This window comes from Triticum dicoccoides, chromosome 6A, assembly GCF_002162155.2.
Source record: "Triticum dicoccoides isolate Atlit2015 ecotype Zavitan chromosome 6A, WEW_v2.0, whole genome shotgun sequence".
Taxonomy (NCBI): Eukaryota; Viridiplantae; Streptophyta; class Magnoliopsida; order Poales; family Poaceae; genus Triticum; species Triticum dicoccoides.
Genome location: NC_041390.1, coordinates 35,633,012 through 35,651,972, shown reverse-complemented (window position 1 = coordinate 35,651,972; position 18,961 = coordinate 35,633,012). Strand labels below are relative to the sequence as shown.

The 18,961-nt window shown below is 44.9% G+C and overlaps 1 long non-coding RNA gene across 2 annotated transcripts; it reads left to right on the top strand.

Moving 5' to 3' along the window:
* The first annotated feature begins 14,634 nt into the window (after window positions 1–14,634).
* LOC119314389 lies at window positions 14,635–18,107 on the top strand. Of its 2 annotated transcripts, none has more exons than XR_005152303.1 (4): window positions 14,635–15,035; window positions 15,121–15,379; window positions 16,820–17,049; window positions 17,647–18,107. It is a non-coding gene; the product is annotated as an uncharacterized LOC119314389 (long non-coding RNA). The 2 variants fall into 2 exon arrangements; XR_005152302.1 differs by having other exon boundaries at window positions 15,114–15,379.
* Window positions 18,108–18,961: the final 854 nt, after the last annotated feature.

Here is an 18,961-nt window from a genome sequence, read left to right as displayed (position 1 = left end):
ACACAATGGACCTCAACGGCGACATGGACGACGAGCTCGACTACGGCGAGGAGGAGCCGGATGAGGAGGAGGAGGAGGACGACGAGAAGGAGGAGGAGCTGGCGCCGGCACCAGTGAGGAAACGGAAGAAGAAGAAGGGGGCGGCCAAGGAGAAGGAGTGTCTCGCCGAAGCGTGGAAAGTCGTCTGCCCCGACCCGATCACTGGCACGAACCAGAGCATCGAGACATATTGAGAGCGCATCAAGGCCGAGTTCGACGAGCGCAAGCTCGTCGACCCCTACTTCAAAGGCGTCTACATGCAGTGCGGGTCAAAGGCAATGGCGAACCATTGGGGGCTCATCCAGTCGGCGTGCAGGCATGGGATCATCGAGGAGCGCGGCTCGCCCGAAGAGCGGCGCCAGCACTGAGGATCAGGTATGGCACGTTGGTCTCCCACTTCTTTTCGCCGTGCGCGCCCGTCAACTGTTTGTTCCTCGGCGCAGCTGGTGCGGATGTTCGTCATGTATCACCAGGACAACAGCGACCAAGACTTCAAGTACCTCCACGTCTTCAAGCGGATTGAGAAGTGCGAGAAATGGGCGGATGTCCGGCGCACCCTCGTCAAGGCCAAGGAGACCTACAAGCCGGACGCGCCAACGCCGGGCACGGGCAATAGGTGAAGGAAATATGCCCTAGAGGCAATAATAAAGTTATTATTTATTTCCTTATAATCATGATAAATGTTTATTATTCATGCTAGAATTGTATTTACCGGAAACATAATACATGTGTGAATACATAGACAAACAAAGTGTCACTAGTATGCCTCTACTTGACTAGCTCGTTAATCAAAGATGGTTATGTTTCCTAACCATGAACAATGAGTTGTTATTTGATTAACGAGGTCACATCATTAGTAGAATGATCTGATTGACATGACCCATTCCATTAGCTTAGCACCCGATCGTTTAGTATGTTGCTATTGCTTTCTTCATGACTTATACATGTTCCTATGACTATGAGATTATGCAACTCCCGTTTACCGGAGGAACACTTTGGGTACTACCAAACGTCACAACGTAACTGGGTGATTATAAAGGAGTACTATAGGTGTCTCCAATGGTCGATGTTGGGTTGGCGTATTTCGAGATTAGGATTTGTCACTCCGATTGTCGGAGAGGTATCTCTGGGCCCTCTCGGTAATACACATCACATAAGCCTTGCAAGCATTACAACTAATATGTTAGTTGTGAGATGATGTATTACGGAACGAGTAAAGAGACTTGCCAGTAACGAGATTGAACTAGGTATTGGATACCGACGATCGAATCTCGGGCAAGTAACATACCGATGACAAAGGGAACAACGTATGTTGTTATGCGGTCTGACCGATAAAGATCTTCGTAGAATATGTAGGAGCCAATATGGGCATCCAGGTCCCGCTATTGGTTATTGACCGGAGACGTGTCTCGGTCATGTCTACATTGTTCTCGAACCCGTAGGGTCCGCACGCTTAAGGTTACGATGACAGTTATATTATGAGTTTATGCATTTTGATGTACCGAAGGTTGTTCGGAGTCCCGGATGTGATCACGGACATGACGAGGAGTCTCGAAATGGTCGAGAAGTAAAGATTGATATATTGGAAGCCTATATTTGGATATCGGAAGTGTTCCGGGTGAAATCGGGATTTTACCGGAATACCGGGAGGGTTACCGGAACCCCCCGGGAGCTATTTGGGCCATAGTGGGCCTTAGTGGAAAAGAGAAGGGGCTGCCCTAGTTGGGCTGCGCGCCCCCCTTCCCCTAGTCCTATTAGGACTAGGAGAGGTGGCCGGCCCCCTCCTCCTCTTTTCCCCTCCGAGGAATCCTAGTTGGACTAGGATTGGAGGGGGAATCCTACTCCCAGAGGGAGTAGGACTCTCCTGCGCCTCCCCCCCTTGGCCGGCCAGCCTCCCCTCCTCTCCTCCTTTATATACGGAGGCAGGGGCACCTCTAAACACACAAGTTGACACAAGTTGATCCACGTGATCGATTCCTTAGCCGTGTGCGGTGCCCCCTGCCACCATATTCCTCGATAATACTGTAGCGGAGTTTAGGCAAAGCCCTGCTGCTGTAGTTCATCAAGATCGTCACCACGCCGTCGTGCTGACGAAACTCTTCCCCGACACTTTGCTGGATCGGAGTCCGGGGATCGTCATCGAGCTGAACGTGTGCTCGAACTCGGAGGTGCCGTAGTTTCGGTGCTTGATCGGTTGGATCGAGAAGACGTACGACTACTTCCTCTACGTTGTGTCATCGCTTCCACAGTCGGTCTGCGTTGGGTACGTAGACAATACTCTCCCCTCGTTGCTATGCATCACATGATCTTGCGTGTGCGTAGGAAATTTTTTGAAATTACTACGAAACCCAACAGTGGCATCCGAGCCTGGGTTATTGATGTTGATGTTATGTGCACGAGTAGAACACAAGTGAGTTGTGGACGATACAAGTCATACTGCCTACCAGCATGTCATATTTTGGTTCGGCGGTATTGTTGGACGAGACGACCCAGACCAACCTTACGCGTACGCTTACGCGAGACCGGTTCCCTCGACGTGCTTTGCACAGAGATGGCTTGCGGGCGACTGTCTCTCCAACTTTAGTTGAACCAAGTATGGCTATGCCCGGTCCTTGCGAAGGTTAAAACGGAGTCTATTTGACAAACTATCGTTGTGGTTTTGATGCGTAGGTGAGATTGGTTCTTACTTAAGCCCGTAGCAGCCACGTAAAACAAGCAACAACAAAGTAGAGGACGTCTAACTTGTTTTTGCAGGGCATGTTGTGATGTGATATGGTCAAAGCATGATGCTGAATTTTATTGTATGAGATGATCATGTTTTGTAACCGAGTTATCGGCAACTGGCAGGAGCCATATGGTTGTCGCTTTATTGTATGCAATGCAATCGCGATGTAGTGCTTTACTTTATTACTAAACGGTAGTGATAGTCGTGGAAGCATAAGATTGGCGAGACGACAACGATGCTACGATGGAGATCAAGGTGTCGCGCCGGTGACGATGGTGATCATGACGGTGCTTCGGAGATGGAGATCACAAGCACAAGATGATGATGACCATATCATATCACTTATATTGATTGCATGTGATGTTTATCTTTTTATGCATCTTATCTTGCTTTGATTGACGGTAGCATTATAAGATGATCTCTCACTAAATTATCAAGAAGTGTTCTCCCTGAGTATGCACCGTTGCCAAAGTTCGTCGTGCCCAGACACCACGTGATGATCGGGTGTGATAAGCTCGACGTCCATCTACAACGGGTGCAAGCCAGTTTTGCACACGTAGAATACTCAGGTTAAACTTGACGAGCCTAGCATATGCAGATATGGCCTCGAAACACGGAGACCGAAAGGTCGAGCGTGAATCATATAGTAGATATGATCAACATAACGATGTTCACCATTGAAAACTACTCCATCTCACGTGATGATCGGTCATGGTTTAGTTGATTTGGATCACGTAATCACTTAGAGGATTAGAGGGATGTCTATCTAAGTGGGATTTTTTAAATAATATGATTAATTGAACTTAAATTTATCATGAACTTAGTACCTGAAAGTATCTTGCTTGTTTATGTTGATTGTAGATAGATGGCTCGTGCTGTTGTTCCGTTGAATTTTAATGCGTTCCTTGAGAAAGCAAAGTTGAAAGATGATGGTAGCAATTACACGGACTGGGTCCGTAACTTGAGGATTATCCTCATTGCTGCACAGAAAAATTACGTCCTGGAAGCACCGCTGGGTGCCAGGCCTGCTGCTGGAGCAACACCAGATGTTATGAACGTGTGGCAGAGCAAAGCTGATGACTACTCGATAGTTCAGTGTGCCATGCTTTACGGCTTAGAATTGGGACTTCAACGACGTTTTGAACGTCATGGAGCATATGAGATGTTCCAGGAGTTGAAGTTAATATTTCAAGCAAATGCCCGAATTGAGAGATATGAAGTCTCCAATAAGTTCTATAGCTGCAAGATGGAGGAGAACAGTTCTGTCAGTGAGCATATACTCAAAATGTCTGGGTATAATAATCACTTGATTCAATTGGGAGTTAATCTTCCGGATGATTGCGTCATTGCCAGAATTCTCCAATCACTGCCACCAAGCTACAAGAGCTTCGTGATGAACTATAATATGCAAGGGATGAACAAGACTATTCCCGAGCTCTTCGCAATGCTGAAAGCTGCGGAGGTAGAAATCAAGAAGGAGCATCAAGTGTTGATGGTTAACAAGACCACTAGTTTCAAGAAAAAGGGCAAAGGGAAGAAAAAGGGGAACTTCAAGAAGAACGGCAAGCAAGTTGCTGCTCAAGAGAAGAAACCCAAGTCTGGACCTAAGCCTGAAACTGAGTGCTTCTACTGCAAGCAGACTGGTCACTGGAAGCGGAACTGCCCCAAGTATTTGGCGGATAAGAAGGATGACAAGGTGAACAAAGGTATATGTGATATACATGTTATTGATGTGTACCTTACTAGAGCTCGCAGTAGCGCCTGGGTATTTGATACTGGTTCTGTTGCTAATATTTGCAACTCGAAACAGGGACTACGGAATAAGCGGGCACTGGCAAAGGACGAGGTGACGATGCGCGTGGGAAACGGTTCCAAAGTCGATGTAATCGCAGTCGGCACGCTACCTCTACATCTACCTTCGGGATTAATATTAGACCTAAATAATTGTTATTTGGTGCCAGCGTTGAGCATGAACATTATATCTGGATCTTGTTTAATGCGAGACGGTTATTTATTTAAATCAGAGAATAATGGTTGTTCTATTTATATGAGTAATATCTTTTATGGTCATGCACCCTTGAAGAGTGGTCTATTCTTATTGAATCTCGATAGTAGTAATACACATATTCATAATATTGAAGCCAAAAGATGCAGAGTTGATAATGAAAGTGCAACTTATTTGTGGCACTGTCGTTTAGGTCATATCGGTATAAAGCGAATGAAGAAACTCCATGCTGATGGACTTTTGGAACCACTTGATTATGAATCACTTGGTACTTGCGAACCGTGCCTCATGGGCAAGATGACTAAAACACCGTTCTCCGGTACTATGGAGAGAGCAACAGATTTGTTGGAAATCATACATACCGATGTATGTGGCCCGATGAATATTGAGGCTCGTGGCGGATATCATTATTTTCTCACCTTCACAGATGATTTAAGCAGATATGGGTATATCTACTTAATGAAACATAAGTCTGAAACATTTGAAAAGTTCAAAGAATTTCAGAGTGAAGTTGAAAATCATCGTAACAAGAAAATAAAGTTTCTACGATCTGATCGTGGAGGAGAATATTTGAGTTACGAGTTTGGTGTACATTTGAAAAATTGTGGAATAGTTTCGCAACTCACGCCACCCGGAACACCACAGTGTAATGGTGTGTCCGAACGTCGTAATCGTACTTTACTAGATATGGTGCGATCTATGATGTCTCTTACTGATTTACCGCTATCTTTTTGGGGATATGCTTTAGAGACGGCCGCATTCACGTTAAATAGGGCGCCATCAAAATCCGTTGAGACGACGCCTTATGAACTGTGGTTTGGCAAGAAACCAAAGTTGTCGTTTCTTAAAGTTTGGGGTTGCGATGCTTATGTGAAAAAGCTTCAACCTGATAAGCTCGAACCCAAATCGGAGAAATGTGTCTTCATAGGATACCCAAAGGAAACTGTTGGGTACACCTTCTATCACAGATCCGAAGGCAAGACATTCGTTGCTAAGAATGGATCATTTCTAGAGAAGGAGTTTCTCTCGAAAGAAGTGAGTGGGAGGAAAGTAGAACTTGACGAGGTAACTGTACCCGCTCCCTTACTGGAAAGTAGTTCATCACAGAAAACTGTTTCAGTGACACCTACACCAGTTAGTGAGGAAGCCAATGATAATGATCATGAAACTTCAGATCAAGATACTGCTGAACCTCGTAGATCAACCAGAGTAAGATCCGCACCAGAGTGGTACGGTAATCCTGTTCTGGAGGTCATGCTACTAGATCATGATGAACCTACGAACTATGAAGAAGCGATGGTGAGCCCAGATTCCGCAAAGTGGCTTGAAGCCATGAAATCTGAGATGGGATCCATGTATGAGAACAAATATGGACTTTGGTTGACTTGCCCGATGATCGGCAAGCAATTGAGAATAAATGGATCTTTAAGAAGAAGACTGACGCTGATGGTAATGTTACTGTCTACAAAGCTCGACTTGTCGCAAAAGGTTTTCGGCAAGTTCAAGGGATTGACTACGATGAGACCTTCTCACCCGTAGCGATGCTTAAGTCCGTCCGAATCATGTTAGCAATTGCCGCATTTTATGATTATGAAATTTGGCAAATGGATGTCAAAACTGCATTCCTGAATGGATTTCTGGAAGAAGAGTTGTATATGATGCAACCAGAAGGTTTTGTCGATCCAAAGGGAGCTAACAAAGTGTGCAAGCTCCAGCGATCCATTTATGGACTGGTGCAAGCTTCTCGGAGTTGGAATAAACGTTTTGATAGTGTGATCAAAGCATTTGGTTTTATACAGACTTTCGGAGAAGCCTGTATTTACAAGAAAGTGAGTGGGAGCTCTGTAGCATTTCTGATATTATATGTGGATGACATATTACTGATTGGAAATGATATAGAATTTCTGGATAGCATAAAGGGATACTTGAATAAAAGTTTTTCAATGAAAGACCTCGGTGAAGCTGCTTACATATTAGGCATTAAGATCTATAGAGATAGATCAAGACGCTTAATTGGACTTTCACAAAGCACATACCTTGACAAAATTTTGAAGAAGTTCAAAATGGATCAAGCAAAGAAAGGGTTCTTGCCTGTGTTACAAGGTGTGAAATTGAGTAAGACTCAATGCCCGACCACTGCAGAAGAAAGAGAGAATATGAAAGATGTTCCCTATGCATCAGCCATAGGCTCTATCATGTATGCAATGTTGTGTACCAGACCTGATGTGTGCCTTGCTATAAGTTTAGCAGGGAGGTACCAAAGTAATCCAGGAATGGATCACTGGACAGCGGTCAAGAACATCCAAATACCTGAAAAGGACTAAGGATATGTTTCTCGTATATGGAAGTGACAAAGAGCTCATCGTAAAAGGTTACGTTGATGCAAGCTTTGACACTGATCCGGATGATTCTAAATCGCAAACCGGATACGTGTTTACATTAAACGGTGGAGCTGTCAGTTGGTGCAGTTCTAAACAAAGCGTCGTAGCGGGATCTACATGTGAAGCGGAATACATAGCTGCTTCGGAAGCAGCAAATGAAGGAGTCTGGATGAAGGAGTTCATATCCGATCTAGGTGTCATACCTAGTGCATCGGGTCCAATGAAAATCTTTTGTGACAATACTGGTGCAATTGCCTTGGCAAAGGAATCCAGATTTCACAAAAGGACCAAACACATCAAGAGACGCTTCAACTCCATCCGGGATCTAGTCCAGGTGGGAGACATAGAGATTTGCAAGATACATACGGATCTGAATGTTGCAGACCCGTTGACTAAGCCTCTTCCACGAGCAAAACATGATCAGCACCAAAGCTCCATGGGTGTTAGATTCGTTACAGTGTAATCTAGATTATTGACTCTAGTGCAAGTGGGAGACTGAAGGAAATATGCCCTAGAGGCAATAATAAAGTTATTATTTATTTCCTTATAATCATGATAAATGTTTATTATTCATGCTAGAATTGTATTTACCGGAAACATAATACATGTGTGAATACATAGACAAACAGAGTGTCACTAGTATGCCTCTACTTGACTAGCTCGTTAATCAAAGATGGTTATGTTTCCTAACCATGAACAATGAGTTGTTATTTGATTAACGAGGTCACATCATTAGTAGAATGATCTGATTGACATGACCCATTCCATTAGCTTAGCACCCGATCGTTTAGTATGTTGCTATTGCTTTCTTCATGACTTATACATGTTCCTATGACTATGAGATTATGCAACTCCCGTTTACCGAGGAACACTTTGGGTACTACCAAACGTCACAACGTAACTGGGTGATTATAAAGGAGTACTACAGGTGTCTCCAATGGTCGATGTTGGGTTGGCGTATTTCGAGATTAGGATTTGTCACTCCGATTGTCGGAGAGGTATCTCTGGGCCCTCTCGGTAATACACATCACATAAGCCTTGCAAGCATTACAACTAATATGTTAGTTGTGAGATGATGTATTACGGAACGAGTAAAGAGACTTGCCAGTAACGAGATTGAACTAGGTATTGCATACCGACGATCGAATCTCGGGCAAGTAACATACCGATGACAAAGGGAACAACGTATGTTGTTATGCGGTCTGACCGATAAAGATCTTCGTAGAATATGTAGGAGCCAATATGGGCATCCAGGTCCCGCTATTGGTTATTGACCGGAGACGTGTCTCGGTCATGTCTACATTGTTCTCGAACCCGTAGGGTCCGCACGCTTAAGGTTACGATGACAGTTATATTATGAGTTTATGCATTTTGATGTACCGAAGGTTGTTCGGAGTTCCGGATGTGATCACGGACATGACGAGGAGTCTCGAAATGGTTGAGACGTAAAGATTGATATATTGGAAGCCTATATTTGGATATCGGAAGTGTTCCGGGTGAAATCGGGATTTTACCGGAATACCGGGAGGGTTACCGGAACCCCCCGGGAGCTATTTGGGCCATAGTGGGCCTTAGTGAAAAAGAGAAGGGGCTGCCCTAGTTGGGCTGCGCCCCCCCTTCCCCTAGTCCTATTAGGACTAGGAGAGGTGGCCGGCCCCCTCCTCCTCTTTTCCCCTCCGAGGAATCCTAGTTGGACTAGGATTGGAGGGGGAATCCTACTCCCAGAGGGAGTAGGACTCTCCTGCGCCTCCCCCCCTTGGCCGGCCAGCCTCCCCTCCTCTCCTCCTTTATATATGGAGGCAGGGGCACCTCTAAACACACAAGTTGACACAAGTTGATCCACGTGATCGATTCCTTAGCCGTGTGCGGTGCCCCCTGCCACCATATTCCTCGATAATACTGTAGCGGAGTTTAGGCGAAGCCCTGCTGCTGTAGTTCATCAAGATCGTCACCACGCCGTCGTGCTGACGAAACTCTTCCCCGACACTTTGCTGGATCGGAGTCCGGGGATCGTCATCGAGCTGAACGTGTGCTCGAACTCGGAGGTGCCGTAGTTTCGGTGCTTGATCGGTTGGATCGAGAAGACGTACGACTACTTCCTCTACGTTGTGTCATCGCTTCCGCAGTCGGTCTGCGTTGGGTACGTAGACAATACTCTCCCCTCGTTGCTATGCATCACATGATCTTGCGTGTGCGTAGGAAATTTTTTGAAATTACTACGAAACCCAACAATAGGCGCCCCGAAGGCAACAAAGGGGCCAAGAAGGGGAACACGCCGACGCGGCTACCGCGCGAGTGCAAGAGTCCATTGACCATTGCCTCGCCGACGCACAGGCCCGGGCCGCCCTGCGTGAAGAGAAGACCGAGGCACGGTGGTCGGTGTTGATGACGAACAGTGCCGTCAAGCTCGACCTACTCCGAACCAACGTCGCTGCGAAGAAGAGGAACACCGCCCCGGCTTTTCTGATGGGCGGGGCGGACATGCTCTAGAGCAACGACGAGCAGCTAAAGGCGTGGTACCTGGTAGAGCGCGGCCTCATCCCGAATCAGCTGCGTCGACGGCGCCTAGTACATCTCCAACATATCTATAATTTTTGATTGTTCCATGCTATTATATTATCAACCTTGGATGTTTTATATGCATTTATATGCTATTTTATATGATTTTTGGGACTAATCTATTAACCTAGAGCCCAGTGCCAGTTTTTGTTTTTTCCTTATTTTAGAGTATCGTAGAAAAGGAATATCAAATGGAGTCCAAACGGAATGAAACCTTCGAAAAAGTTATTTTTGGAAAGAAAGCAATACAGGAGACTTGGAGTGCACGTCAGGGGATCAACGAGGAAGCCACGAGGCAGGGGGGCGCGCCCACCCCCTGGGCGCGCCCTCCACCCTCGTGGGCCCCTCGTGGCTCCCCTGATGTATTTCTTCCGCCTATATATATCCATATACCCTAAAACTATCAGGGAACGCAATAGATCGGGAGTTCTGCCGCCAGAAGCCCCCGTAGCCACCGAAAACCAATCTAGACCCATTCTGGCATCCTGCCGGAGGGGAAATCCCTCTCCGGTGGCCATCTTCATCATCCCGGTGCTCTCCATGACAAGGATGGAGTAGTTCACACTCGGGGCTGAGAGTATGTACCAATAGCTATGTGTTTGATCTCTCTCTCTCTCTCTCTCTCGTGTTCTTGAGGTGATACGATTTTGATGTATCACGAGCTTTGCTATTATAGTTGGATCTTATGATGTTTCTCCTCCTCTACTCTCTTGTAGTGGATTGAGTTTTCTCTTTGAAGTTATCTTATCGGATTGAGTCTTTAAGGATTTGAGAACACTTGATGTATGTCTTGCATGGGATACCCGTGGTGACAATCGGGTATTCTATTGATCCACTTGATGTATGTTTTGGCGATCAACTTGCGGGTTTTGTGACCTTGGGAATCTATGCATAGGGGTTGGCACACATTTTCGTCTTGACTCTCCGGTAGAAACTTTGGGGCACTCTTTGAAGTACTTTGTGTTGATTTAAATAGATGAATCTGAGATTGTGTGATGCATATCGTATAATCATACACACGGATACTTGAGATGACATTGGAGTATCTAGGTGACATTAAGGTTTTGGTTGATTTGTGTCTTAAGGTGTTATTCTAGTACGAACTTTAGGGCTGTTTGCGACACTTATAGGAATAGCCCAACGGATTGATTGGAAAGAATAACTTTGAGATGGTTTCGTACCCTACCATAATCTCTTCGTTTGTTCTCCGCTATTAGTGGCTTTGGAGTAACTCTTTGTTGCATGTTGAGGGATATTTATGTGATCCAATTATGTTATTATTGTTGAGAGGACTTGCACTAGTGAAAGTATGAACCCTAGGCCTTATTTCCACACATTGCAATACCGTTTGTACCCACTTTTATCATTAGTTATCTTGCTATTTTTATATTTTCAGATTACAAAAATCTTTATCTACCATCCATATACCACTTGTATCACCATCTCTTCGCTGAACTAGTGCACCTATACAATTTATCATTGTATTGAGTGTGTTGGGGACACAAGAGACTCTTTGTTATTTGGTTACAGGGTTGCTTGAGAGAGACCACCTTCATCCTACGCCTCCTACGGATTGATAAACCTTAGGTCATCCAGTTGAGGGAAATTTGCTACTGTCCTACAAACCTCTGCACTTGGAGGCCCAACAACGTCTACAAAAAGAAGGTTGTGTAGTAGACATTAGCGCCGCCCACGCCCACGCCCACACCGCCGCCGCCGCCAAGCCCGAGCGATGATGCCTCCGCGACGCCCAGCACAGAAGCAGCTCCGACCCCGCCAAGCCCGCGCACGCCGACTCCGCCGACGCGGGAGGACGACAGCGCCGTTTGATGCGTTGCCCATGCGTCCTTTCTTTTTTTGTACGCCGAACTTTTCATTCGATCGCCGAACTGGGCCGCCGATCGCTGGACTGGGACGTTTTTTTTGTGAGCGGAAATGACGAAGTTTGAATTTGCCGTAAATTGGGGGACGACGCCTGGGGGTGTGGCTGGGAGCTAGATCGCCCCCAGGGGCCAACCTAGCGTCGGCTTGCTCCCAGAAGGCTTTTTTTTGGCGCCCTGAGAAGCCGAACGGTTGGAGATGCTCTTATGAAGTGTCCTTTTCCCTCAGTTACGGAATCTTTTTACCTTTGTTTGATAGCAGGTTCATGTGATTATCATTCCAGCTTTTTTTTTGAGTTGTCGTTTCAGTTTTATGAAAGGGCGCTACTACTACTGCCACACTTCGGTGGCTGATGCATTCAATTTGAACTGCTACTTCATCCATGAGCTTTTCGTTTTCCGCGTGACGATTTCTACTCCATCTCCGCGTAAATTAATAACATAAAACTTAGATGTGCAATATTTAGAGCATGTACAAAAACAGACTTATAGAAATGCTTCAACAAAAACGTTTTTTATAATGGAGTCCGAATCTGAATTACACTTTCTGTTTGTCTTGCTTTGTTTAAGACAAAACAAAGCAAACCTTCTTTTTCTTTTTGAACTGAAGAAAACCTTTTGTTGACGCCCGGTCTACAACAGACCAAAGTGCGGCGAGTTCAAAACGGAAAAGAATAAGTGATGGGGTCAGTGGCTGACGGGGCACACTCAAAACAGGTAAAGGCCATCATGGGCACAGAAGGGGAGAGAAAGGTACAACAGAGCTTAGCTCAGATCACAACTAGCCTACGCCGCATCGCAATCCCGCGTGCGTGGTGTCGTCCACCGGCTTCAAACTTGACGATTTGGGCCTAATCAGCACCGATCAGGAATCGAGATGCAAGTGGCGCCACTGGCGCCCCGTTGGTTCCTGACCGGCGCAACGTCAGCACCATTTGCCGTTCTTCGCCTGGTGGTGCTGTTTGCTGTTCATCAGCAAGTCGCTTCGCTAGTAGGCACTCCCTCTATAAAGAAATATAAGATCGTTGTTCTTTACTGATCCAAATGATCTTATATTTTTTCAGAGCGAGTACTTTACAATACTTATCTGCTTTGAAGTTTAGTTACTGTTTGTTTCGACCGTGCCGTTTGCCGACCTGCGTCCGCGTGTCGCCACGCAAGCGAAAATCTGCTCATTTTGACAGATTGTGGTAAACCAGCCCATGGCACGGCTAATCTAATTGGCGGACGATCGCCATGCCCAACAACGTCGGAGTTCCCCATTAGGAGCCGTGGGCCTCGCGAGCTTGTATGCCTTTTCCTTTCTTCGCTGTGGAAGCATCGCTTTGCGTCTCGCGGCTGAAGCTCATTACGGCGTGTCTTTTCCCTCTGTCATGGAATCTTTTTTATTTCGTTCGATTTTATAGTATGTTCACGTGGTTTTCGTTCTAAATTCTTTTTTCTTTCTTTCTTGAGTTATCGTTCCAGTCTGTTGAAAGGGCACTGCTACTCTTGGGTGGTTCCAACATGACGATTTCTAACTTTCCGCTGCGAGTATGTATACAATGTATACAACCAATTTCATAATAAACTAACTCAACTGCCTCAACAGAAGAAAAAAACACTTTATTTGCCGGCCTTTGTTTCCACGAACGGGAATACTAGACAGAGTAACAAGCACGTGCCGCTGCCCAACGGGACAAAGCAATTCGCGTGTTGAGCATGTCTACTCGTGACCCAGGTCATTCCGGTGTGTACAAGAAAATAGAGAGAAGATTGATGGAATTGTTTTTTATTGAGTGAGCCTTGTGGGCATATGTATATAGAAGTACATGATCAATTTAAAATACAAGACAATGTATAAATAAGCCATGCACCATCTTATGTTTCCTAATCATGATACTCAACACGGTGGGATCCGGCAAAGAATAAGTGCATACTGAAACCGGCGTTAGCCTGCAAGTTGTCGGAACCTCGCCCGTCTATTCTTCTAGAGTCATAGGAGTGTAAGTAAATGCATCACCGAATGGGCATGAAAATAAAATTCTACTCCTTATCCGTGTCGGTTCCGCACTTGGAGTATGGGTTAATGATTGGAGTGGGATGTTTAGTGAATTCTATACAAAACAAAGGGTGATGGGGAGCCACGTGATTGGGGCCTATCATGGAAGATATTAAGGGATTGATGCTTGGCAACTCAGCAAATCAAGCTGCTCATATTATCGCTAAGCTTGCAATAGGAGATGAAATATGTCAGGAATGATGCCATGCGCCCGCGGATTGTATTTTGCATGTAATCCGGGATGAGATCCCAATCTTTGAATACTTGGAAAAGAATTCTATGAGACCAGGTCTCACGCAAGACCCATCCTGATGAATGACATGTGGCATTCACAAATCACAAAACATCCCTCACCCCTCACTTAAAATCAGAGGGGGGGGGGGGGGGGAGATAGATACTTTGTGATTTGTGAATGTCACTTGTCATCCATTAGGACTGGTCTCATATAATTTTTTTCATGAATACTTAATACTCTCTACGATCCAAATTATTTGTTGTTGCTTTAGTACAACTTTAGTACGGAGTATAATAGTTTTCCTAGAAATAAGTTGCATGTTGGGTCTATCCACCCGTGAGCCAGGCGATTTCAAATAGAACCTGATAAAGATAGCACGCATACTGAAAGTGATACTACTCCATACTAGTAAAATGCTCGTGCTTTGCAACGGGTTAGCAAAACTATGACGTTCCAATCAAGCAATTGAGAACATATAATGTATAGTCCACCTTATTAATCCAAAATCAAATGAAATTGAGCGCTAGTTACACTTATAAGAATATAAAACATTTAGTTGATGGATTACATGCGAGAAGCTTAGAGACCACAATTTATTATAAAAATTTAGTTTAAATTTATCAATTGAAACTTCCGTTATTCATCATAGAGATAAAACTGTGACTCTGTTTTTGTTTGGAATTTTCATTTTAGACACAACAATATAGAATACTACTTATATATATATATGCATCTATGAAATTTGTCAAGACATTTTGTAGAGTTTTGAGCACCAAAATATTTAGATTTATGCTAATCCTGAGAAGCTTAGAAGGAGTAGAGAAGAAAGAGATATTCCAACCAATTTCTTTATTTTTATTTTCTTTCAACCCCTCCTTTTGCCACTGACCAGTGGGTCTCTTAGGTCAGTCCAGCACTCCAGCAGCGTCAGCTACTCAACTCCAAGGGACACGCGCCGGCAAGGGCCGCAACACCCTGCCCGGCTGTCTCTTCATCTTTTCTCCTCCTCCACTCTTCACTCTCCCCCCTGGATCCCCTTTCTTGTCAAGCTCGCCGGGGACGCCGCCGCTTGCCGTTGCAACGCCAGCCGTTGGTCCGGATCGACGCTCACGCCTCCGGCTCCGACATGCACGCCCGTTGGACGCCGTCGTGAACCACCTCGCTTCTCCGGTGCGCTCTTGCTCCTAGGTAGTTCCCTAGCTCGATTGTTTCTCTCGCTGTCCCTTTAATGGTGATTCCTAGCGCCAGCGTGCAGGTACGTCTTGAACCAAGGTCGCCTTTCTCGGTTCCGTCGGCCGCTGTTGCGACGCCGCCGCGGTCATCCTCCTCACCGAGCAGCTCTAGGGGCCGTGACGGGCTCCGCGTTGTCCGCGTCTCCTCTGGACCACGGACTCGAAGCCGTGGGTCCCTCCTACTTCTTTCTCGACCGCTGACCGCCATTGACGCCGTCCAAAACTTGTTGCCGTCCGTCCTCTCGCCTCCCTGCTCCGTCCGACCCCGCCACGAACAGCAAGGTGAGGAGCCATCTCTTCCTCCTGCTGCTGCTGTTCGCTGTTGGTTTGCTTTGCTGCTTGTTGTTGTTGCCGCTGCTGGATGCTTGCTTTGCTGCTTGATGCTGCTGGTTGTTTTGCTTGCCGCTGCTGCTTGCTTTTGTTGCTTGCTGCTGCTGGCCTTGAGCTGCCGGTAAATGAGAGAAAGAAAGTTTTACATTTGTATAGGGATATGGTCGTATTTAGATTCACCTAGAAATGGCCATGTTTCAGTACCGTTTCATTTTGTTCGTCGTACTGTCAGGCTAAGGCTAGTCTTTCCTGTGCATAAAAGTTTCAAAAAAATGCTCAACCTGCTGAAATTGGAAAATCCATAAAAAATCATTTCAGTTTCTGTTTGGAGTAGTACTGATATGGAGTTGGCTGGTTTAAATTGTACTGTAGCAGCAGAAAATATGAACATAGTCAATATTATTACTTGGAAGTAAAAGATCATGTACTTTAACAACACGTCTTTAGATCTGGTAAAAATTCACAACTTGCATTAGAAAATGTTGTTGCCAATTTCAGTATCTTCATTTTCATCTTACTGTATGACATCATATTCTTAGCTTTGTTTGACATGGCTAGGAGTTGTTTGCTGTTCATGATCAGCAGGTATGACATTAACTTGGATTAAATAACATGGAAACAAATAAGTGAATTGTGAGAGCCGTGCTTTGATGCTATGGTGGGGTTGGGGTTACCACCAGACGCATCTGTCCCTTTACACATGGTGGGAGTGTCGGTTTCGATGGGACGCGTTAGTCAGACAACCATTGAGCTCGGTACAACACGCTATAGTGGTATTGGCCAAAGCTTCCATTTTGAGCGGTGCTTGTATTCAAGGTCTAATATGACTCATTCACCAATCACTGCAACGCTCTATCTGAATAGCTTAAGGGTGGATGTTTCTAATCATGTACATGGCACTTTGGACACATTCTGCAATGAATTTTGAGGCCTGAAATTGATGTTTAAGAAAGTGTTAGAATTTAAGGACACCTGCGTGCTAAATCTATCACAGAGCTACAGAAAAAAGTAGATGAACATATTATATTCTTTTTATTCATATAGAAGTATCTACTGGCTTGAAAGACCCATCCTTTAATAGTATAGATAGTAGAGATATGAGGAGTTCACTGATGGCAAACTCAGCTCAAATTTGGGTTGTTCATAAATTATCAGATACATAGTTCCTTATCCATGTATTTCTAACAAGAGATTCTATGCAACTGAAGTTTAAGTCAGTATTTTTATTGGTATATGATATTAGATGCCTCAGGTTTTTGTCATATTAAAAAGCATATGCCTTAGAAAGAAATACGAAACCTTAGTATTTTTGTTCTTCTTTACCAAGTCACTGTACAAGCATCTTCCTCCTGCATATGTTGGAAACTTCACGCTGTCTCATGTTATTTCCAGGTTAAACAGGTACATCTCATGTTGTATTGGCTGAAAGGCTGTGTGATTGCCGGCTATGGGAACCATCATAGCCACATGTGTGCACACATTGTCATCATCATCGGACGACGAAACACTGTAGTTAGTGGTGTCCGTTTGTTCGCGTGTGAAGAAACCAGATGGTGGCCGGGCTGTATTGTTGGGTTGTGATCTTGGTCTCCTCTCATAATCAACAACTGATAAAAATGAAGGTAGGCTAAGTTATGAAAGCTTATTGAAGATTTTATGTCGAGACATGTGAGTGGCATGCACATACCTCTTTTCCCTTTATCATACAGATGCCCTCTGTCCTGTGACATTTCTGTGTCCTATAGAAGCTTTATGTTCTTATTACCTGCATTCGTTTGCATTAGAAAAATGATTAGATGCTTACTGTAATTATGACGATATTAGCAATACAGATTGGGGGAATAAGTTGTTTGCATTGGGTGTACTTGCTGGAAAGACATCAGAACTTGAGCCTATTTGTCCTTGATTATGAAACATATTAATTTCCAGAACTTAATGGGCCTATTCTTCCTTGAAATTTATGATTTTCAATGATTAGATGGTTACTGTAATTATGATGATATTAGCATTGGGTGTACTTGCTGGAAAGACATCAGAACTTGAGCCTATTCGTCCTTGATTATGAAACATATTAATCCCCAGAACTTAATGGGCGTATTCTTCATTGAAATTTATGATTTTCAGGTAGCTGGTACATAGCTTAAAATCCTGCATCGCTTAAGTATCTTTCTAATGTAGGTAATTTGCTTTGACATCATGAATGCATTTTATTTTTGTAGGAACCAACTGAGGATGGTAAACCTAGGGAACTGTAAAGATGGTGGCAGGAGGATGTACCTGTGGCGTCCGGAGATGGGTGCAGCAACAGCCGGCGCACGGAGGTGGCTGGTTCCGGCGGCCCTGTCGAGAAACATCATGAAACGGGAGCAGAGGTGCTGGTGCAGCAGAGGCTGTAGCATGAGACGGGAGCAGAGGTTGCTGGTTCCGGCGGCAGCAGAGGCCGCAACTCGCACATCTGCCGTGAGAGCGATGTGGCCGGACTGGTTGCGGCCGATGCGGTCGGGCGGCGACTATGGGTCCAGCGAGAGGAGGAACTGGCGTTTCTGGCGACGTGCGTTCAGGGCTCGATGGAGCTCTCGCACTTGTTTTTTTGTTTGGTTTGGCTCCGACGGTTTTTTTTGGTTTGGCATGGACGTCTTTTTTGGTCAAATGCATGGAGTGGACGTGGTTCATGGATTGAGTCGTAACTGTTTTACTTCGGCTGGTGCGTGATCGTGGGCTGAGTTGGTGATGGATCTCGTTCATGGGCCGAGTTAGCGACGGGATGCTGTCGAGCGAGGGTGGGATTGGTGGAACCATCACGACGACGGCAGATTGCCCTTTAATAGTAGAGATGATTCTAGCACATACTACTAGACCACGATGGGTGGGTTGCCGCGCCCATCTGATTTTATATCAAACGGTAGGAATATTATGAAGTACATTTTGAAACTAAAAACAGAAGAAAAATATAGTCTGATTTTTGAAGTAAACTTGCATACGTCTTCCTATTTCTTTAGACAAAGACACCTTTTATTGCTGCCTTTTCTTTGTAGCATAAGGCATCCGATGCATATTATATATTTGTATCACTTGAAAACTACACTTTTCCTATGTCTTTATTTTTTTAGACAAGAGTCACGTTTCATTGACGCCCGGTCTATAATTGACCAAAATCCAGACGGTTCCAAACAGAGAAAAAGAAAAAAGAAAAAGGTAGATGCTGGGGTCACCAGCTTATGGAGCAGATGAAGGAGATCAACCATCATGCCACAGCAGTGACGGTGCCAGGAATTCAATCATGTGTAGTCAGTTGAATCTTATGTAGTCAGGAGTATACATTTGTAGGATATTTTGCATGATGATTATTTGTTGCATGATGTTTTTTGCAAAAAAGCTGTGCAGTTAATGAACTACACAGCTCATGTGTGGCTTCGCCACTGTGCCACAGAGAAAAAAGTTACGTATACGGAAGCTTATCCAAGGTCAGATCACATCAACTTGGCATCTCAGAAAGAAAAAGATCACATCGACGTGGCAATTTGGGCTTGATGA